Source organism: Odocoileus virginianus, chromosome 25 (assembly GCF_023699985.2).
Source record: "Odocoileus virginianus isolate 20LAN1187 ecotype Illinois chromosome 25, Ovbor_1.2, whole genome shotgun sequence".
In the NCBI taxonomy this organism is placed as follows: domain Eukaryota; kingdom Metazoa; phylum Chordata; class Mammalia; order Artiodactyla; family Cervidae; genus Odocoileus; species Odocoileus virginianus.
In genome coordinates, this window is record NC_069698.1 from 664,103 (window position 1) to 682,988 (window position 18,886).

The 18,886-nt window shown below is 44.3% G+C and overlaps 1 protein-coding gene across 6 annotated transcripts in view; it reads right to left on the minus strand.

The window, feature by feature from the left end:
• Positions 1 to 16,656, minus strand: part of PHLDB2 (pleckstrin homology like domain family B member 2) — a 243,949-nt gene extending 227,293 nt beyond the window's left edge. For 5 of the 6 annotated variants that reach the window (XM_070454908.1, XM_070454911.1, XM_070454910.1 and 2 more), the window contains exon 1: positions 16,428 to 16,655. The gene's annotated coding sequence lies outside the window, so the exon portion shown is untranslated. Of the gene's footprint in view, positions 1 to 16,427 lie in introns of all 6 variants that reach the window. The other variant, XM_070454904.1, reaches the window with a different exon arrangement.
• Between the last annotated feature and the right edge of the window lie 2,230 nt (positions 16,657 to 18,886).

The following is an 18,886-nucleotide window of genomic DNA, read 5'->3' on the forward strand; positions in this document are numbered from 1 at the left end:
TCCGTAGCACTTAGCACAGTGTCAAGCGTACCGTAGGCACTCCATAAATGATCTATGTTAGAATGATGGATAATACTTGATTCCAACAGGTGGCTATGACCTTGGCTTGGGGCAAGTGGGAATTTGGAGAAAATGCATGTGAAGATAGTCATATCCCAGTTGGAGATGTATCAGATAGTGGTTTAAAGAGGGAAAATGGTGATCATCAGATAATCCTCCTTAGGAAAGGACAGTGATTAAGATATAGAGTGCCTGACTATAGAAGAAAGGATTATGTCTAGAGAGGGGGCTAAGCATGTATGTAACCAAACAATGCTCAGACCACTATGTCAATCGATCAGTTTACTTGAGTTTCATTAGTTAATCTTACTTATAAGATTATGTAAAATAAGATGGCACTGGTATTTAGCAGACCAAGAGTTACTTGAAGACATCTGAACTCCAGTATAATTAACCAACCCTGAAATTCATTTAGATATCTCAAAAGAATTTTTTACATGCCAAAGGTTCTTGTACTTTGCCTTTTCTAAAAATGATCAAAATATGTTGTAGCAATTTTAGAGGAATGGGTGTGCTACTAATAGAAGTCTTTAAAGCCCACGACTTGGACAGACATTTGCTAATTAATTCCAGAAATTACCCAAGTATTTAGATTTTGTGGAACCCACACCCAGAAATAGTCCAGACAAAAGATTTTCCTGTTAACAAAATTGATCTAATGCCTTTCTTATATTGAGATTCTTTCCATACATTGTACACACACACACACACACACACACACACACACACACACACACGAGCTTATAGATTCTTTTTGTCCTGCTGCTATTACAACAACACACTTGGTGCCTCCATGCCTGAAGATTTATGGGAGGAAAGTCTCTGTTCACAATACTGCCTTCTCCCTTTCGGGTAATGGGCAGTGAAGAACAGGATTATCAGAACAGTTCCTGCATGTTCTGGAAAGCTTCTGCTGGCCATGCCCCTCCTTGCCTTGTCTATCAGACTCTCAGGCACAGACGGGCAGAGTGAGGAATAGAGGGAGGTGTATATATGGCCAGGTGGCTTTTTGAAAGCAGGGAAACAGAGTTTCATATTGCTTCATGCTCTGAAATGCTTTTCCTCCTGCTAGAAAACTAACAGGTCTAGAGACTCCAGTCTAGTATTAGAAATTCATTCAACTCAAGAAGTGATACTGTGCTCACTGATTATAAAAAATAAAATAAAAAACTGTGACTGTTAAAAAAAAAGACAACTGTTGTTTGGTTACTTGGTCATAAATATTAGAGGATATTTAAAATTGACCCATATTTCAGCACCTTGCCCACTTTTTTTTTTTTTTTTGAACTTGATGTGAGTACATTGAGGTCTACATTTCAGCTAAATTTGACATTGACATTGATTGTTGGAATCATGAGCCGTTTTGGCTCTCGGGCATCACTGACGGATAGTTTACGGCTGAATCATGGATCTGCCCGCTTCCTGTCCTGCCTGAGCCTAGGAGACGTGGTGGGCAACCCAAGGGCGACTTTGGATGGTTTGTTTTGCGACTTCTAGAAAGTTAGTGTAGCCTATGTAGACTATCAACTAAGAATTACTTATTGTGCTACCCATTCTTTTCCCAAAAAGGCTACCTAAGAAGAAGTCAGTTAGATGCTGGGAATAGAGCCAAAACTGAGAAATGTGAATGTGGGGCTGCCGGGGCTGGCAGGCGGCCCGGACCTGGGTTTCGGTTTCCCCTGAAATGGTGGGATTCCCCGCCCCCATCGGGCCGCCTGGAGCCAGCCAATCAACAGGGCCCAAAAGGGAACAAGGGGAACGTGAGGGAAAGCGGAAAAGCCCACGAATGCCTAAATTTGAACAAAAGCCCGTGAAAGTTTGTACCAATAGAATTGCTTTGCAAACATGTAACAAATCTGCTTAAGCCAGCTACCAAATGCTTATGCATACCCTATAAATTTGGGTAACAGCTTGGGCTCGGCGCTTTTCTGACGCCGCACCACTGCGCTGGATGCGGCAGGAGCCCTGACTCGAGTCGGTAATAAACTTCCCTTTTTGCAAGTTGCATTGTCTTGGAGGCCTTCTCTCTTCCCGCTCGGGGATTCGGACATCGGGCATAACATTTGGGGGCTCATCCGGGATCCCTTGACCAGGGGAAGAGAACACTTCCAGGACAGAGGGGAAGGATAAATAATGACATTGGTGCTCAGGACAGGAAAGTCCAGTGTGAATCCGAGGCCCTGCTGAGAAGCAGGAAGGTATCTGGCGCAGGAGAAGGCTTTCTATAGGGGGTTGGGAACAGACTGGACGCTCCAGCCGGCGTAAGGCCGAGGCCAGCGAGCACACTGGAAGGCAGCCGGCTCCGCGGGAAGGCTTTCTATAAAGGGGGGAACGGATTAAACGCTCCAGCCGGCGTAAGGCCGAGGCCAGCGGGTGCGCTGGAAGGCAGCCGGCTCCGCGGGAAGGCTTTCTATAAAGGGGGGAACGGATTAAACGCTCCAGCCGGCGTAAGGCCGAGGCCAGCGGGTGCGCTGGAAGGCAGCCGGCTCCGCGGGAAGGGGAGTTCCTCTCCTGAGCCCGAGTCTGCTGCGCAGTGGACGCCGTTCGGTAAGGTGAACCTAGTACCGGGGGGCAAGAAAACTCAGGGGGCCGGAAGCCCAGCGCTGTGTTGTCGGCCGACGTTTGTCCGTCCGTGTGTTTGTCTCCGGCTCTCCGCGTGTGTGTGTGTGCCGGCATTGTCTCTGGCCTCCGTTCTCTGGAAGCCCAGGGAAAAGCCCCGTAAGGCCTGGGTGTCTGCAGGGGGCAGGAGACGTCTGTAAGGCCTCCCCCTTTGCCCCGCTCTCCCGCCGCCGCCTCCTCCTTCCAACCTGGCTTCCTTTCCGCCTTTTGAAATCTTTGAGGACATCTGAAGTTTTGGGTCTCTATAGACGGTCTTCTGAGAGACTGTATTCTTGTATTTAAGGGAGTGTCTGATGAGGACTGCCAGGTTTATATGTGTTTTAACTCTCTTCTGTGTTGTGATTTGTGATGGCCATTTTGCTTTGTCTGGCCACCGTTTGGACCTGCCGCCGTTTTGCTAGAACTTGATTTTCTTTCCCTGTGCCTCGAGACCACGGCTCTCAGGAACACTCATCTAGACCGTCTCTAACTCCTGAGACTGAGAAAAAAAGGGGAAAAAAGAAGCCTTTAAAAAGGTTATTTATTTAAATTTTATATTGTAATATCTAATTCATGACCACACTTAGAGAATAAAGCTAGATCTTGCACGGTGTCTGTCTAAATATGTTTTGGTATGTCTTTGTCTCTGGGAAATATTTTTTAGGTTAATTTGTAAGTGAGCTCTATTTAATTGACTTTAAAAAAAAGGGTAAGCGCTTACAAATCAAATAATTCTAAATTAAACAATAAATTCCAGGTTAGGTGAACTGGGAAATATTCAGTATTAAATACCTGATATTAATGTTTGTTTGTTGACCTATCTAATATAGACATGTCTTAGAGTAATTGACATCAAGTGAAATATTTTCATTGTACCTAGGTTTAATATAAGTTAAATATTATGCCTGTTACAGGTTTGTTGACAAGGAAATTACCTCAAGTAAAAAAACTTCTAAAAATGTAAATGAGGTATGAGTTTGTATATAAACTCTATTAAAAATAATTATTCTTTAAGAATATCTGTTTAAAATAGTCTCTCCAGATTGGTGTAACTTGAATTTCTAAGGGTTGTGCTAAACTAAGTATTAGAAGTCTATTAAATAATTAGGTCATTTCCAAATGAAATAAGATTTTAAAACATTTACTACTAAACACTGATTTCCTTTTACAGAAAAACTAAAGAGATTTGGGACTATAAATGAATAATGTTTGATGCCATCCTAAAATGTTTTAAGAAAGCAAGGATTTTAGAAATTATCACTGGTATTTATGCTCACCAATCTATAAAATGCTAATATAAAAGTTAGCTCTTGGTTGCTAAAAAATAAAAGCAAGAAGTGTGCTTTCAGTAAAAAAAGAGTGTAAAGAAAACACTAAAAAGAGTTATGCATGATCAAGACTTTCTAAAATTAGATTACAATTAGTTAAATAAATGGATTTTGTTAAGAATGACACATCATAAGAAAACTGGTTAGAGCCAACTAGGTCCAAGATGGCGGAGCTGACCTTCATTCGACCTTGAGCCTTGGTATTTGCGCCCATTGTGACATATCAACAAGCTAAATGATACACCCATCAACATTGACTGAATCTGACCAAATGTTCTAAAGCTTTTAATTGATCTTTTCGCTAAAACTTCCTGAATCGAATTCCTTTAAAGTTCCTTTGACATCTAGCTAACTTTGGGGTGTTTCAGAGGGCCTCTGAAACATCCCAAAGAGAGATATTAAACTGTTTATTTGGTTGGTTAAATTACATGAAAAAGATTATCAAATGAGTAATAAATCCGCTCATGTTATAATGTATGAAAAATTACTAATACAGATATCCTAGAAATTATATGGAGTTCTTAACATTTTGATATGTCTTGGTATTCTAATGAAAAACCTGATGACTTCACAAAAGTTAACAAAGGACTGAATGAACCAGCGAATATGCTTATAACTTTTATGGTTCCTATTTGAGAAATTACAGGTTTAAATCGTGTGTTTTCCGGGAGTAGAGAAAACATTCCTCTTAAACTAATTATAAAAATAATTTGGTAAAATTACATGTTATAAACAAAATAATTATATTTTCTCTCTATCTGATTCCTACAGAAATTTGAAACTCTTAAGTTTCCAGTAAGTTTATCAAATGAGCTAAAAAGGTTATCTCACTAACAGGTACAAAAATCTCAAGGAATTTTTGAGACCTTAAAAGAGTTCACCTAGATTTGTTAGGCAAAATCTGTGATAAGCCTTTGGTGTGAGTTTCCCAGCCCTGTTTTATATTAAAAGTTCAGTCTGAGATCCTATAAGTGTTTCAGCAAAATAAAAAGTCTATGATCAATTCTGTTATGTGATATTAATGTGAAAGTTTGTTTCTGAAGCTTATCTCAGTAATCTATCTTTGGACAAAGATCAGATGCCTCATGACCTGCAGCCAGGACTGGAAAAAGACATAATTTAAGAGACTGTCTCCAACCTGGATGGAAGGACTTTTTATCAGGTACTCTTAACTAGCTCATGCACAATGAAACTGAAGGGAAATTAACTCTTAGATTAATTCCCACTTCCAAAGGCCCCTACACTGGATTGGTCTATAGAGAAGACAGCTGACCTGATCTCACCTTAAAATGATGCTCAAACAAGAAAAACTACAGTACACCAGGATGAGAAGACAATGACATCAGAGGTAGACAGCTTGTCCAAGATACTGGACCTGATTCGTATGATCGTTTATAGTGTTCTCTTGACTTCTTAGACCTTTGTATATAAATCAAATGCTTTTCTATCATAGGCCTGATACTATGCTAGTTTTAAAAATCAATCCAGTTGTTGGGTTTGTGGCCAATTATCTGTGTCTAGCTCTGGGTTACCTTGGTAAATTTCTCTACTACAAGACTCTAACTGGTTGGCCCTGAGGAAATTTACTTGGAAAAATTATAGTCATATTCAGGTTACTATGATACTACCAGACGAGATCCCCTCACTGGGCCAATTAATAATGCCTACTCTGACTCTGGCTATAAATTTGAGCCTTTTTCTATTCCTCAAGCTCAATCAGAGCAACAAGAAAAGTTTTAACAAAAGAAAAAGAAATGTCCCACAATTATGAGATAGATTTATATAGATAACACCAGGCTATGGTAATTTAGGTTTAAAGTCTCCTCTGTGTTAAAAAAAATTAATTCATACTAATCAGTCTAGTAACACTAGTAAACTGGGCTGTGTGCCTTATAGATGGTGGTACCAATGTATAATTTCCCTGAAAGCTAAAGATTCATACAGAGTAGACTAAGTCAGACGACCTGGGATATACTGGGCTACATCTAATGGAAGCTCTTAGGTCTTACTTGTGACTTTACTAATACTGCTGGCTATGTTCTTTGTATTTAACCTGTTTTACAAAATTGCTACTTCTTACAGTGCCAAATGTGTGACTGAGTCCTCTGATAAAACAATATATAGTTCCCTATGAGATCGTTGATGATGACAGTGTAACTCTAGATATGAGAAGAAGCAACAAGAGAGAATGTTTTCCTGGACCAAGAGGCTAGTAAGACAGGTGGTCCAGAGAATTTTAGATACTGTTTTATGGCCTAGTCCAGTAACAGCACACTGAGAGGCCGGTCGACAAAATCTTTGCCAAACCTGAGAAAGGACATTCTCAGCACCATGGGATAAAATGGTCCTGAAATGCCCCCCTCAAAGTCGTGGTCAAGTTTGTGAGCAGAAAGGGGCTCTGCCAACTGAAGATTGACACTTGCCATCTACATCTACAGAGATTATATCATGGCCACTGCAACTGCGGACTTTCAATGGCCCTGAAAGGAGTTCAGGGTGAAAATCAGGAATGAGGCGTTCCATGCTCTGAGAAAAACTGGCAGAACAGGCTTCAGATAGTTAGATCTTTTCAGGAGAGTTTATGAGTCCCAATTCTTGCATCTTCTCATACCTAGAGAAACACTGACATCATTAATGGTGCCATTTGCTGTGGCTATTAAGGAAAAATTTTACAATTAAAAGTCAAAATAGAGTACTCAGCTATGGTTCAGACATCCTGGGAAATAACCAGATGTTACTATGGGTGTAATTTCAGATTAGACCTTGTATTGCTAAACACTTGAGTTTTCTGAGTCGTGTCAGGCTTAGATGCCCCCATTCTCAAAACAGTGTCTGCTGGAAGCTAGTAACTTCTACCTTTTTATAAAACTAGGCAACTGGCCACCTGGCTACACGTCTCCCTGAAGTGCCAGGTCCAGACTGGATTTCAGGCCTATTCTTCTAAAAGAGATTTACTTTGTCTATTAAAACTCCAGTTATCCCTCCTCCAGCTACTACTAACTGGGTATGTTACAATAAAATGGCAGACCAAGGGATTGAGATTTTGATCATACAAGGCTCAGATCTAGGACTTGGAACTCAGGAATACTTCCAATTCAGTGTCTCTTCTCCAAGCTGAGGCCGTCCTATGCCCCATTTTGACAGGAAGTTATCACAGTCATAGCTGCCCTGTTCCCTAAATTAAAACTGAGCAGGACTCTGCGGGGTGGCGACTCTGGAGTACAGATCTGCTGGACTGTAGGATATAGGCTTATTCAGCCTCCTTGACCTTCCCTGAGTTCCAAAGGGTAGATTCAAACAATTGCTAATCAGAGAAGGGAGGAAATACAGAAACAGAAGGGAAACAATCAAATGGTGGTACAGCCTTGAGACGGGTCCTGGTTCCTATTCAAAGAAATATGCATAACAGTGTCTTTTGAGTTCTTCTACAGAACTGGAGCCCCCACCCAGGTGGAGGATGGTAACTTCAGACTAAACACAAGATTCCTAGAACACAGCTCTGTTGCTTGACCACCAGCCAATCACCCCAAATGTTGCCTCCTGTTTCTGGGGACCAGTGATGACCATCCTGTTAGGTCTCCTGTTTGGCCCCTGTCTATTTTACTTCTGAGAGGCGCTGACAGTTTCAAACTAAGTTGCTGTTATTACAAGAGTAAAAGCTGGTTTCAGATATAAAACACCCCAACTTAGGTCAGGTATAGAGAGACTTCTGCTCTGCTAGGCAGGCCTACGCCCAGGCACAGCAGGAAGAAGTTACAGAAGAAAGAGACCTCCACCCCAAATCCCAAAAAGCATCTTGAGTATGAAGTCTGTCAAGGGGGAGTTGTTAGGGAAAACACACTGCGTGTCCATCCACCTAATGTTACTCAGATCTCAATATTCAGCTGTCCCCACAGATGATATAGAAGACCCATGATTGGGCCTTCCATAGAAACAAAGACAGGAGGGAATGTGGGGCTGCTGGGGCTGGCAGGAGGCCTGGACCTGGGTTTCGGTTTCCCCTGAAATGGTGGGATTCCCCGCCCCCATCGGGCCACCTGGAGCCAGCCAATCAACAGGCGCCCAAAAGGGAACAAAGGGAACACGGAAAAGCCCGCGAACGCCTAAGTTTGAACAAAAGCCCGCGAAAGTTTGTACCAATGGAATTGCTTTGGAAACATGTAACCAATCCGCCTAAGCCAGCTACCAACCGCTTATGCATACCCTATAAATTTGTGTAACAGCTTGGGCTCGGGGCTTTTCTGACCCCACACCACTGCGTTGGATGCGGCAGAAGCCCTGGCTCGAGTCAGCAATAAACTTCCCTTTTTGCGAGTTGCATTGTCTTGGAAGCCTTCTCTCTTCCCACTCAGGGATTCGGACATCGGGCAGAACAGTGAAAACTCCATAAGATCTTTGCTGAGAATAATAGTCACTTGAGGATGCTGCCAGGAAGCTGGTCTGTTCTGACTGAACTCAGGCCGCCCCCTCATCACCCCTCATCACCGCCCCCTCATACCAGGCATCCCTTAGTGATGATGAATGCTGTCTTTCCCTCTCTCATCTTTAAAAATGAAAGAAAACGGGCCACAAAGTGATGCAGTCTCCGACTGCTACCGAAACATCAGACCATTGATTCCCAATTTCTTTGAGTGTTTTTCTTGTTGGATCAAGGATTCTTGCCATCACTTACTTATGAGAGTGATTCTTCAGGGCCTCAGAGCTCCCTGGGCATGCTCTGTGGCGATGAAGTGGCCCAGGGTGGGCTAGTACGCTACACACATCCTTGATGAGAACTTCCCATCATGCTTTGGTGCCTGGTGCAATTAGCAATTTCCTTTGAACAGTACTGCCCTGGGCGGTTTTCTCTCATGCAATGTCACAGTGAGGAAGCATTATTCTTTCCTTTTTACAGGAAAAGTAGAGCAGAGTAAAATAACCTGAGGTTAAAAAAAAACATCAGTGCTTGGAATAAACATCATAATTCTGTCAGTCATCCTGATGCACATTCATTTCTGCAAAATGTAAGAGGAAAATCAGAACTTCTCCAGAGAAAACCGCCCTTTCGGTTCGAGGCCTCGGGGAAGATCTTTGATTCATTCTTCTTCCTTGTTGTGCCTCCTCGTCATTACAATAGCCTTACATGAAACTCACAAGAAGAGACATGAGCACAGGCGTCCAGTTAGCCAGAAGCTGGTGAGTAACCCTGGGCAGGCTGCTGAGGTGGCGTACGGAGGGGCAGGAAGCCAGAGATGCTTTCGGGGTCCACAGCCAACGCAAAGCTCATCCCCAGCCCTGGACCGTCGTTCTGTGAGCTTCAGAGGAAGTGCAGACATGTCCCTGAGTCTTCTGCCTCTCGCTTATAACTTCACCCCCTTCCCCAAACACACGCCGTTCCATCTGACTCACTGCCACGCTTCTGTAACGCCGGGCAAGTCACGCAGCTCTAAGGACCTCTGTTTGTTCGCAGAGGGAGGATAACAGCCGTGACTGCCGCTCTCTGGAACTCACGTTCATGACACGCAGGTGAGGTACGGCCGAGTGTCGGTGCCAGGGTCGCAGCCGCGTGGAGAATTCTGCTGTGAGCCCCTGCCTTCTCCTAGGCGAGTGGGCTCCTCCCCCGGGAAAGCTCAGTGCTGGCCTCTCCAGCTGTAACGACCTCGAGCTTACGTCTCTGAGGCTTTTCACTGCCCCACCCCCATTCCAGATTCACCTACCTGAGAGGTAGGGATGATGGCTCCAGAGAGACGAAGATCATTTTTGTGTTTACTTTTTTTAAAAAAGGGAGTAGCCTCGCTTTACAGTCTGTGTCAGTTTCCGCCGTATGACACCGTGAGTCAGCAATGCGTGCTTAGTCGCTCAGCTGGGGCTGATTCTTTGCAGCCCCATAGACTGTACCCCATCAGGTTCCTCCATCCATGGGCTTCTCCAAGCAAGGATGCTGGAGTGGGTGGCCATCCCCTTCTCCAGGGGATCTTCCCGACCCAGGGATGGAAATCAGGTCTCCTGCATTGCGGGTGGACTGTTAACCGTCTGCGTCACTGGAGCACGTGTGTCCCCTCACTCTTGAGCCTCCTCCCGCCCCCACCCCACTCCATCCCTCTAGAGCATCACAATGCAGGGCTCAGGTCCCCGGGCCACGCGGCACCTACCCGCTAGTGGTCTGCTTCACACACGGAGGTGTGTATATGCCAGCGCTACTCTCCGCTCCTCCGTCCTTCTTTCCCCCACCGTGTCCATTTTTAAAAGAGCTTTCCCAGCTTAATTTCTCCAGTTTTTCTTAGAAGACAGAATATTAAAACTAGAGGAGACATTCAGAATGATAAAAACTACTTCTGAAAAAGAGAAATTGAGGCCAAGAGAGCTGAAGTGACTTGCTGAGGGTTGTACGATTAGCAAATAATAGCAGCAAAATTGAATACAACCAGGATCTTTAATCTGCTCGGCCATTCTGTTCCCAGATGGCAGGAGGGAGAGTAACCCTCAAGGCATCATCCCCCAGTCCCGCTTCCCCTCCAAGACAGTTAATACTTCTAGTTTACTTTTTCGTCATCTCTGGAAATGCCAAAGTGTTTTTTTTTTTTAATAAATCACTTTTTCTATTAAATTTACAGTCAATTACTAATTTACCATCACCAGTGAATATTTATTGAGCATGCATAATCTTTAGCAGACTGTACACATAATTAAAAGTATATATATCCACACAAACAGACCCAAACAGGAGACGCTAAGGAGGCTGTGGTTTGATTTAAGACCTGTAGAAGGTTTAAAACCTTCAAGATGACTTACTCTTGTTTCAAAAACAGTCTCTAATGTGTTTCTGGGAAAGAGTGAGTGACAAATGCAGGAGTGATGAAGACTGTTAATAAACGTTTGTGGGTCTCAAAGGGAGGAGGTAGATGGTCAAGAACTGAAACTGAGTCACCAGCAAGAGAGGAGCGCCTGGCAACCCACTCCAGGATTCTTGCCTGGAGAATTCCATGGACGGAGGAGCCTGGCGGGCTACTGTTCGTGGGGTCGCAAAGAGTCAGACACGACTGAAGCAACTCAGCACGCACACTCAGCAAGCACTTTAGACATTGGCACCAAGGCGCAGAGCAAGTCACGGTGGTGTCGGGACCAGAACGCCCATGCTGGGCTTTCAAGTTACCGACACAACTGCGTTCTATGATATTATCTCTTCTCAAGGATACTTCCATTATGCAAAGAGGAACAAAAAGAGATGAATTTTGGTAGAGAACAGTCACGTTTGGGAAAGTCTAGCCATTGGTTCTTGCCTGTACTTGAAATTCTTATTAAGGAAGCAGAGCTAAATTTTGTGAAAAACATATGTTTGAACTTCAGGGTACATATCCTTGGAATTGAGAGATGGGTTTTCCTTTGGTCAGAAAGAAACCTACTTTCTGTAACATCTCTTGGCAGCCTCTGGCTTTTCTCTGTCCTTGCTACCTGCTCATGTACTAACCGTGGGTTTTCAGCTGCTTCCCTTGTAAAATCTAATGAGATCACCACAAAACAGGCCCTGTGGATGACAGCCATCAGTATCCGGAAATCAACAAGGGTTCCAACTAAATGCACCGTATAAGACTTATCTTAAGAAATGAATCCTTGAAAACATCAGCCCAGCAATGACAGAAAAGAATTCTGCCTAGTTAGGGTTCTCTGCAGGAAGTGTTTTTGATATTGTTTTGGCTTGAGGGGAAAAAAAAAAAACAATACTGGACTTTGTGGGGGTTACCTAAGTGCACAGTGAAACTGCAAATTCAAACAGTTTGAATCCTGCCCTCCAAATACAGAGGTCTTATGTGAAAACAATCTCATTTTCATTTTGCTTTCTGGGAAGCCCTCCAAGGCACAGTGAATTGCCAACTTTTTGTGACCTTTAGTTTCTTAGCTGCTCCCAAGGGAAAATTGACCTTGGAGCTGTAGAAAGCAGGGAAATAATTTTCAAGCTGGTGTAGAGCAAAGGGCAGAAGTTCTGTTTTTTTCTGTTTTCTCATTGAACAAATCACATGGGTTATCCTGCACCAAGATGCTTAGCCCCTCTGAGGTCACAGAGATGAGGACAAGTTGGGGACAAAGATGCACATGAATCCCACAGCCAGGATGTGGACAAGACTGCCACGTAGGATGGAGACCCAGGTGGCCAGTCAGGAGCAGTTTCCAGTAAAACGTTAGGAATAAACATGATTCGCTCCTCTGCAGATTCACAGCTGATACAGGGCTTTCTGACTCTTCAGAGCATTTTAGGACTGAATGAAGTTATAGGCACAAGAGTTCCTCCTGTAACTTTAGTTGGCTTCCATAGGCATTGGGACTACACTTAGGATGGAGTCTCAACCTGTAGGAGGACCTCCTTAGGTTTCCTGTGTGTGTATGTGTTAGTGGCTCAGTAGCGTCCGACTCATTGAGAGGAATACTGTAGCTCACCAGGCTCCGCTGTCCATAGAGTTCTCCAGGCAAGGATGCTAGAATAGGTAGCCATTCCCCTCTCCAGGGGATCTTCCCGAGCCAGGGATCAAACCCAGGTTTCCCGCATTTCCGCAGATTCTTTACCATCTGAGCCACGAGGGAAGTCCCCTTAGGTTTCCTACCGTTCGGCAACTGCTTGAGCCGTGATGCATCCGTCTGGCCACGGGGTTGACCGAGAAAGGAGCGGTGTGCATCCGGAGCCAGCACGGGGGTCTGCAGGCCAGGCCCGTGTGCGCCGTCCGCAGGCTCGGAGTAGGTTCAGGGACAGTGCTTTGTCACCCCTTGCTTCTCTGAGCAAGAATTTTGTGAGCTCTTAGTTTGCTCATAGACACATGGGTTTGAAAGGTTTTTGCCTTAGAGGCAGACTTTATCAAGTAAGAATTAGTGTCTTCCTTCCAAAGCTCAATGAAAATCGAATTAGAATGACAATACTGCCACCGTGACCGCAGCCCCAAGCAGTCACTACCTGAGAGGGTCTCTGCAGACTGGGGACGGACTGTGCGGCCACCCGGCGTTTTTAATTTCCGAAAGTAGCGGCGTATTCCATTCCTACCGCTTGTAAGCCCTAGAAATCCAGAGAGCTGTTTGAGAAAAACAAGAGCAAAGAGTTTGGCGTCCCGAGCGGTCCGGGACTTGCCTGCTAGTGATATGGAGAAGGGCACTCACCTTGAATGAGTCTCGGGTTCCTTATCTCAGAGGGTATCCCTGGAAAATGACTCTGCTCTTACAGGGCTCTTATGGAGATTAAATAAAACCATATTGGAAAGTTTTGACATGCTTAGCTTTCTCAGAGACAGAAATTTGACTGCAGAAATAAACTTCAAAAAAATTCCTAGTATAACACATGAAAAATTTGTGTGTTACATTAAAATCAAGCAAACTAAACAATGTTTGTGAACCAGGAAAGAGAAACAATTTTCTCCCACAGTTTAAGAAAGAGATTAATGGACTCACGTGGGCAATTGTTTGTGTGCATGTGTCGTAGTTACTTTTCTGGAAGAGAGGAAAACCACTGTGGTATTGATTTTTATGCCTGTACAGAATCAAAGACACCATGGAGGTGGAGGTGCCATAAATATGTACTCTGAGGATCCAAGCAAATAATTTAGGGAGGACTCCTGAGTCTTTTACACTTAAAATACAAATAGTACAGATACTATTTGGTGAGCATTTTTCCCAGAACAGAGTGTAGAGAACATGGGTTTTGGAGTCAGAGAGACTCCAACTTAAATTTTACCTCCTCTCACTAGCTCTGTGACTTGAGCAAGTATGTAAATTTGTTAAAGGGATTAAAGGAGAAAAAAAAAAGATAAAAGCAATAGTTCAATTCTTGGTCCTAAGAAGCACCAGATAAAGGTGAAATGTTGCTATTTGTCCCTCTATTTCAGCTTCAACTTTTCTCTTTATCCTAGTGTTTTAGTTAGCAAAAATGATAGTATGTGAGCAGAGTTCATGTGGGGCCAGATGCTTTAGAAAAGGGCGTTCAGTGGACTTGGTGAGGCAATCTCTGTTTTTAATGCCTTTGCTGTCACACTCTTAGGTATGTATGAGGCGGGTCAGTAAAGGAAATGAAACTCTCTGTTAACCAACCTCGTCTCATGATGGCATTCCTTTACCTTGATCTTGTAAATGTTTAGGAATTGTGGCTGCTTTGGAATGTCTGCCAGACGGCTAATTTAATTTTTAGGATGTATCTGAAAATAGTGCAAGCCTCATTCTATCTACATTCCTTGGGTTCAGTTGAGTGGATATTAGCGAGGCAAAGTGAGATAGTAATTAAATCCTTGAGTTACCAGAGAAAGACTAAGATGGTGTAATTTCTTTCTCTGGAAATGGTGCAGATATTGTACTTTGGTTGGGGCTCATGAGTCTCTGGAAGAGATGGGGCAGAGACCTAGCTTGAGAATTGCCCAGGTTTATTCGGGATGCGTTCAGGACTCCAGAGATTGCCAGTAGCACTGGAAACGCTCCCCTTTGCTCCTCCCCCCCCCCCCCAAAGAAGGTCCAGGCAACGGCTGGCCTTTTGGTTATAGTGGTGCCCAGGGGGCCGGGGACACGGCACATCCAAGGGCCAGTGAAGAACCTCTGACTCTGTTAGTCAGCTTGCTTTCCCCAGTGACTCCCCCCAGTTTAAGCTCCTACATGTGCTTAATTCCATGACCACTTGGGGAACACAGTGGGTTGGGAACGAGGCAAAAATGAGTAGAACCCTGGCTCAGCCTCTGATTGACTGAACTGGGGCAAAATAATTATCTTCTGAGTTCTAACTCCTGACATGTCAAAGGAATAATACTGTCTATATAATCTAGTCAACGTCAAGAATAGTCTCCATCACTTAATACATCCAATATGCATGAAGTGGGAAGAAAAGCTGGGTGCACTCTCCAGGGGCCACCAGCATTTTGGCCGCAAGCCCGATGCTTCTCAGAAAGGACAGGTGAGGTGTAGCGTGGCACACACGAGCTTCAGGACTGTGGTGAGTCTGGCCACGGCCTTTGAGGTGCTGACAGCCTCCTCCTTCTGTCAAACCACCCCCATCATGTCTCCAAGAACTCTGGAAACTGGCCAGCTGTGCTCTTCACACTTTACTGAGCATAATGTTGTCACAGACATCTATCCGTTTCTCGTAATCCTTCCAGAACATTCCCGGGAGTTGGCCCTAGATTCATCCAAAATCACACATGGGGTTTCTGCCTGGGCTGCACTCTCCATGGCCTCAGCGCCTGCCTTGAGTTAACCGCAGGAGCCACTTGAAACTTCTGTCACAAACCTCACAAGGGGATCGTTTCAGTTCCAAGAATGCCTGACGAAAGCAGTATCAAACACTACCTGGTCTCACACATGGCCCACTCCTTCCCCAAAGGCAGTTCAAAAACAAAAAAACAGGGCCTCCTCATCACCAGGTTTCTAATAACTCAAAGAACCAGGAGCTCTTACACAGAACTGCCAGACATGCGCAGTGACGACAGGACGGTGTTTCTAAGATGAGTGACATTCAGACACAGAGAAGAGCAGGTCATGCTCACTCAAACTAGCGAATTTCCAGAATGTGCACTTGGAGGGAGACGGTCCATGCTTTTTGAGAATTATGTCACAACCTCAGTCCCCCTCTAGAATAACTAGTCTGTTAAATAAATAAAGCTAGTCTGTTTTCTCTTATAAACCTCCAGCAGCAGGAGACACTTCACAGCCGCAAGCTCCTATATCTGAGGTGGTACCAGATATCCAGTTTGTGGTGAATCTTTTTCACATTTGTTTATTATCGAGCTGAGAAGGGCCCTGTGACATTTACTGCTCTGGGCAGGATAAAAATGTTCTCTGGTCTGGAAAGAATACAGGCTACAGCTTCTATGCTGCCTCGTGTCTATTCTTCAGAGAGAATCACGCAAAGAGAGTCAAGCAAGGGCTTTGGCCATCCTGAAGGTAGGAAACAGCTTGGTATCAGTAAATGATTGACCTGCTGCCTGGGGTGATCAGCTTAGGTAAACAAGCTTGATTCTGCTCCAGCAATTTCAAGACTTTTAACTCCCTAGCTTCCAGAGCAGAGAAGAGCACAGAGCTCCCTGAGAGACCCTGCCATTTGAAGTTGACGGCCCTCTGCCTGGACAGTCTGTTCCCCAGAATAACTGCTAACTGTCCTCGCTGGTGTGTCTTGAATCCATGCAAGGAAAATTCTGGAACAAAGTCATGACCAATGGAAGAATTTCAATAAATTTAAATAAATAGGATTTTTTTTTATAATGAAAGATTAAAAATCTTTTGAAATATGGAGAGCAACAACAACTCTCAAAGGAGAGAGGAACTGGAAGAAAATTACAGCCCATTCTTCAGAACACGTTAGTGGACAAATGATTGGACTAGCCCGATACACACACCCCCTGACCTCATCTTCAGCAGAACATCATGAGATGCTCTGGCTACAAGGCTGGATCAAGTGCTAGCTTTGTGATCTTCAGAGAAGTGCCTGTGAGCCGACAGAGCACTTACCTTGACTGCTGCTTCTCGACCTGATTTCTTCCCTCGGCTTCCTTCCTGATTCAGCAGTGGTGGTCTGCAACTGCTCTAGTCTTTGCGGAAGATTTTGGGATGTTTGGAAGAAGCATGGACACAGGCTTCTACATTCTCTCCAAGCGCAAAGTTTAGATGTTCCCCTCCGTTTCCCTTCCTGGCCTCTCTGGCTCTTGCAGAGAGTGGTCACGAGCACTAACTTGCTTGCAACCAGGTGTGTTGACAGATATGAGGGCGGGATCCCGTGCTGGTCTCAGCTGCCCTGACTGGCCAATCATTACATACCAGGTCAGACTCTCAGTCCTGCTCAAACCCAACCAGAGACCTGAGTGACGTCAGATAGCGGCACCACAGGGGGCAGAAGACAGGATCTGTTAGTTATTTGACAATCCAGATAAGCAAATACCTTACAGGCGGCTCTATGAAGCAGACAGCACAATCATATCCGGGAGGAAAATCCCTTTTATTTCATTCCTGTTTATTTTAGCAATGTCAGAAGGGAATATGGAGGCCCCTTTATCAATTTTTTTGGAATTTAATAAGCAAATGTCTTTTATTGATTCTCCGGGGAGAATCATCTGGAAGTATCTTGAACAAGTATGGTTATCATTTACTGAGGTTGTACTATAGTTTAGGCATTTTATATATATTGCCACAAATCCTCATAAATATAACCTTGAGATTTTATTCTTTTTTAATGGATGAGGGGACAGAGGCTCAAAGGGGTAATGGTCAGGCAATGAATAGGTGTCTAGTCAGGATTTTAGGGCTTCCTAGACACTAGTGGTAAAGAACTCACCTGCCAATGTAGGAGATGTAAGAGATGCAGGTTTGACCCCTGGGTCGGGAAGATCCCCTGGAGGAGGGCATGGGAATCTGCTCCAGTATTCTTTGCGTGTGTGTGTGTGTGTGTGTGTTTGTGACATATGTGTATGTATTTTTAGCTTTATTGAGGTATAATTGACAAAATTATAAGGTCACGTGTACAACATGATTTTATATATAAATATATATATATATATATACACACACACACACTGTGGGAGGATTTCCCCAATTGAGTTAGTTAATAGCTCTGTCACCTTATGTATTTACTTCTTTGTTTGTGTGAGAACATACGTTCTACTTGCTTAACAATTTTTTTTTTCATTTATTTATATTAGTTGGAGGCTAATTACAATATTGTAGTGGTTTTTGCCATACATTGATATGAATCAGTCATGTACTCTTGCCTGGAGAATCCCATGGACAGAGAAGCCTTGCGGACTATGGTACATAGGGTTGTGGAAAGTTGGACACGACTGAAGTGACTTAGTACACAGCACTCAAGCCATTAAGTTGGTGGTAATTTGTTATAATAGCAATATGAAATGAATACAGATTCTTTCAGAAAGGCTTTTCATGATGCTCACTCACCACTTAGCATCCCATTCCACATGCAAATGCTTTTTATTACCATGATCTACCTGCTTGAAATGGCAGCTCATGCGTTCTAGTTCTTTCCTGCACATTAGGCACTCAGCGGGGCAGTTTAAAAATGATGGAAAAGGGCTCAGAGACCAGATTCTACTGCCAGCTCTGCCCCAGGCCAGGTGGCTCTCCCTCTGGTTTTGTTTTCTGTCCTGTAACATTAGCACTGAGACAAATGCTCTCTGGTCCTTTCCACATCTAAAGTCATAAGATCCTAAAATCTCAGTCATAAATATCACTGTCACATTTCTCTCAATCTTTTCTGATGTGTGGCAAGTTATTTCTACACCCACTGGTTGCTGGTGGGGGATACTTTTGTAAGAGGCAATCTAAGATCACATTTCACAGAGACCTAGAAATGAAACCCTCTGGGCCCTGATTGAGAAAACACCCCCTGGGGATCAGGGAGGAAAGTCTTTAGGCCAAAAAAGCAGAGATATTCTCAGGTTAAACAAAGAAGCACTTTCAGTGGCCTCCCTGTTCAGCAAGAGCTCAGCTTCTCAGGGCCTTTCTCCACAGGGTAGATCTTGTTCTTTAGACCCCAGCCCCCTTAGACCAAAGCCGTGTGCTGGCCCAAGGCTTCTCTGGATGGCACAATGCTACTGGACAGAGGCTGACACTTCTGGGTCCCCCTTCTCCACCCATCCTGTCCCCAGACCCGTCCTGGACTGAGCAGCACTTTGGTTTACTGGCGCTCACCCAGGCCACCCGTCCCGGGTGAGGTTTGAGGCACATGGGTTTTGGCCACGATCCCTCCACTGCAACCCTCCACCCTGAGAATGAAAGGTTTCAAGTCTTAAAGATAATAACACTCCTTTAGTCATAGCGAGCGGCTCTGCAGAGGGGTAAACAACATACTGCCGATCGAGAGGAATTCCTCCGGGGCAGGGCGGGGGGGAATCCACAGCAAAAGTCCAGGATACGCAGGCCTCGCTAGCTCAGGGAGACGCAGAGAAGGAAAGCTTCCA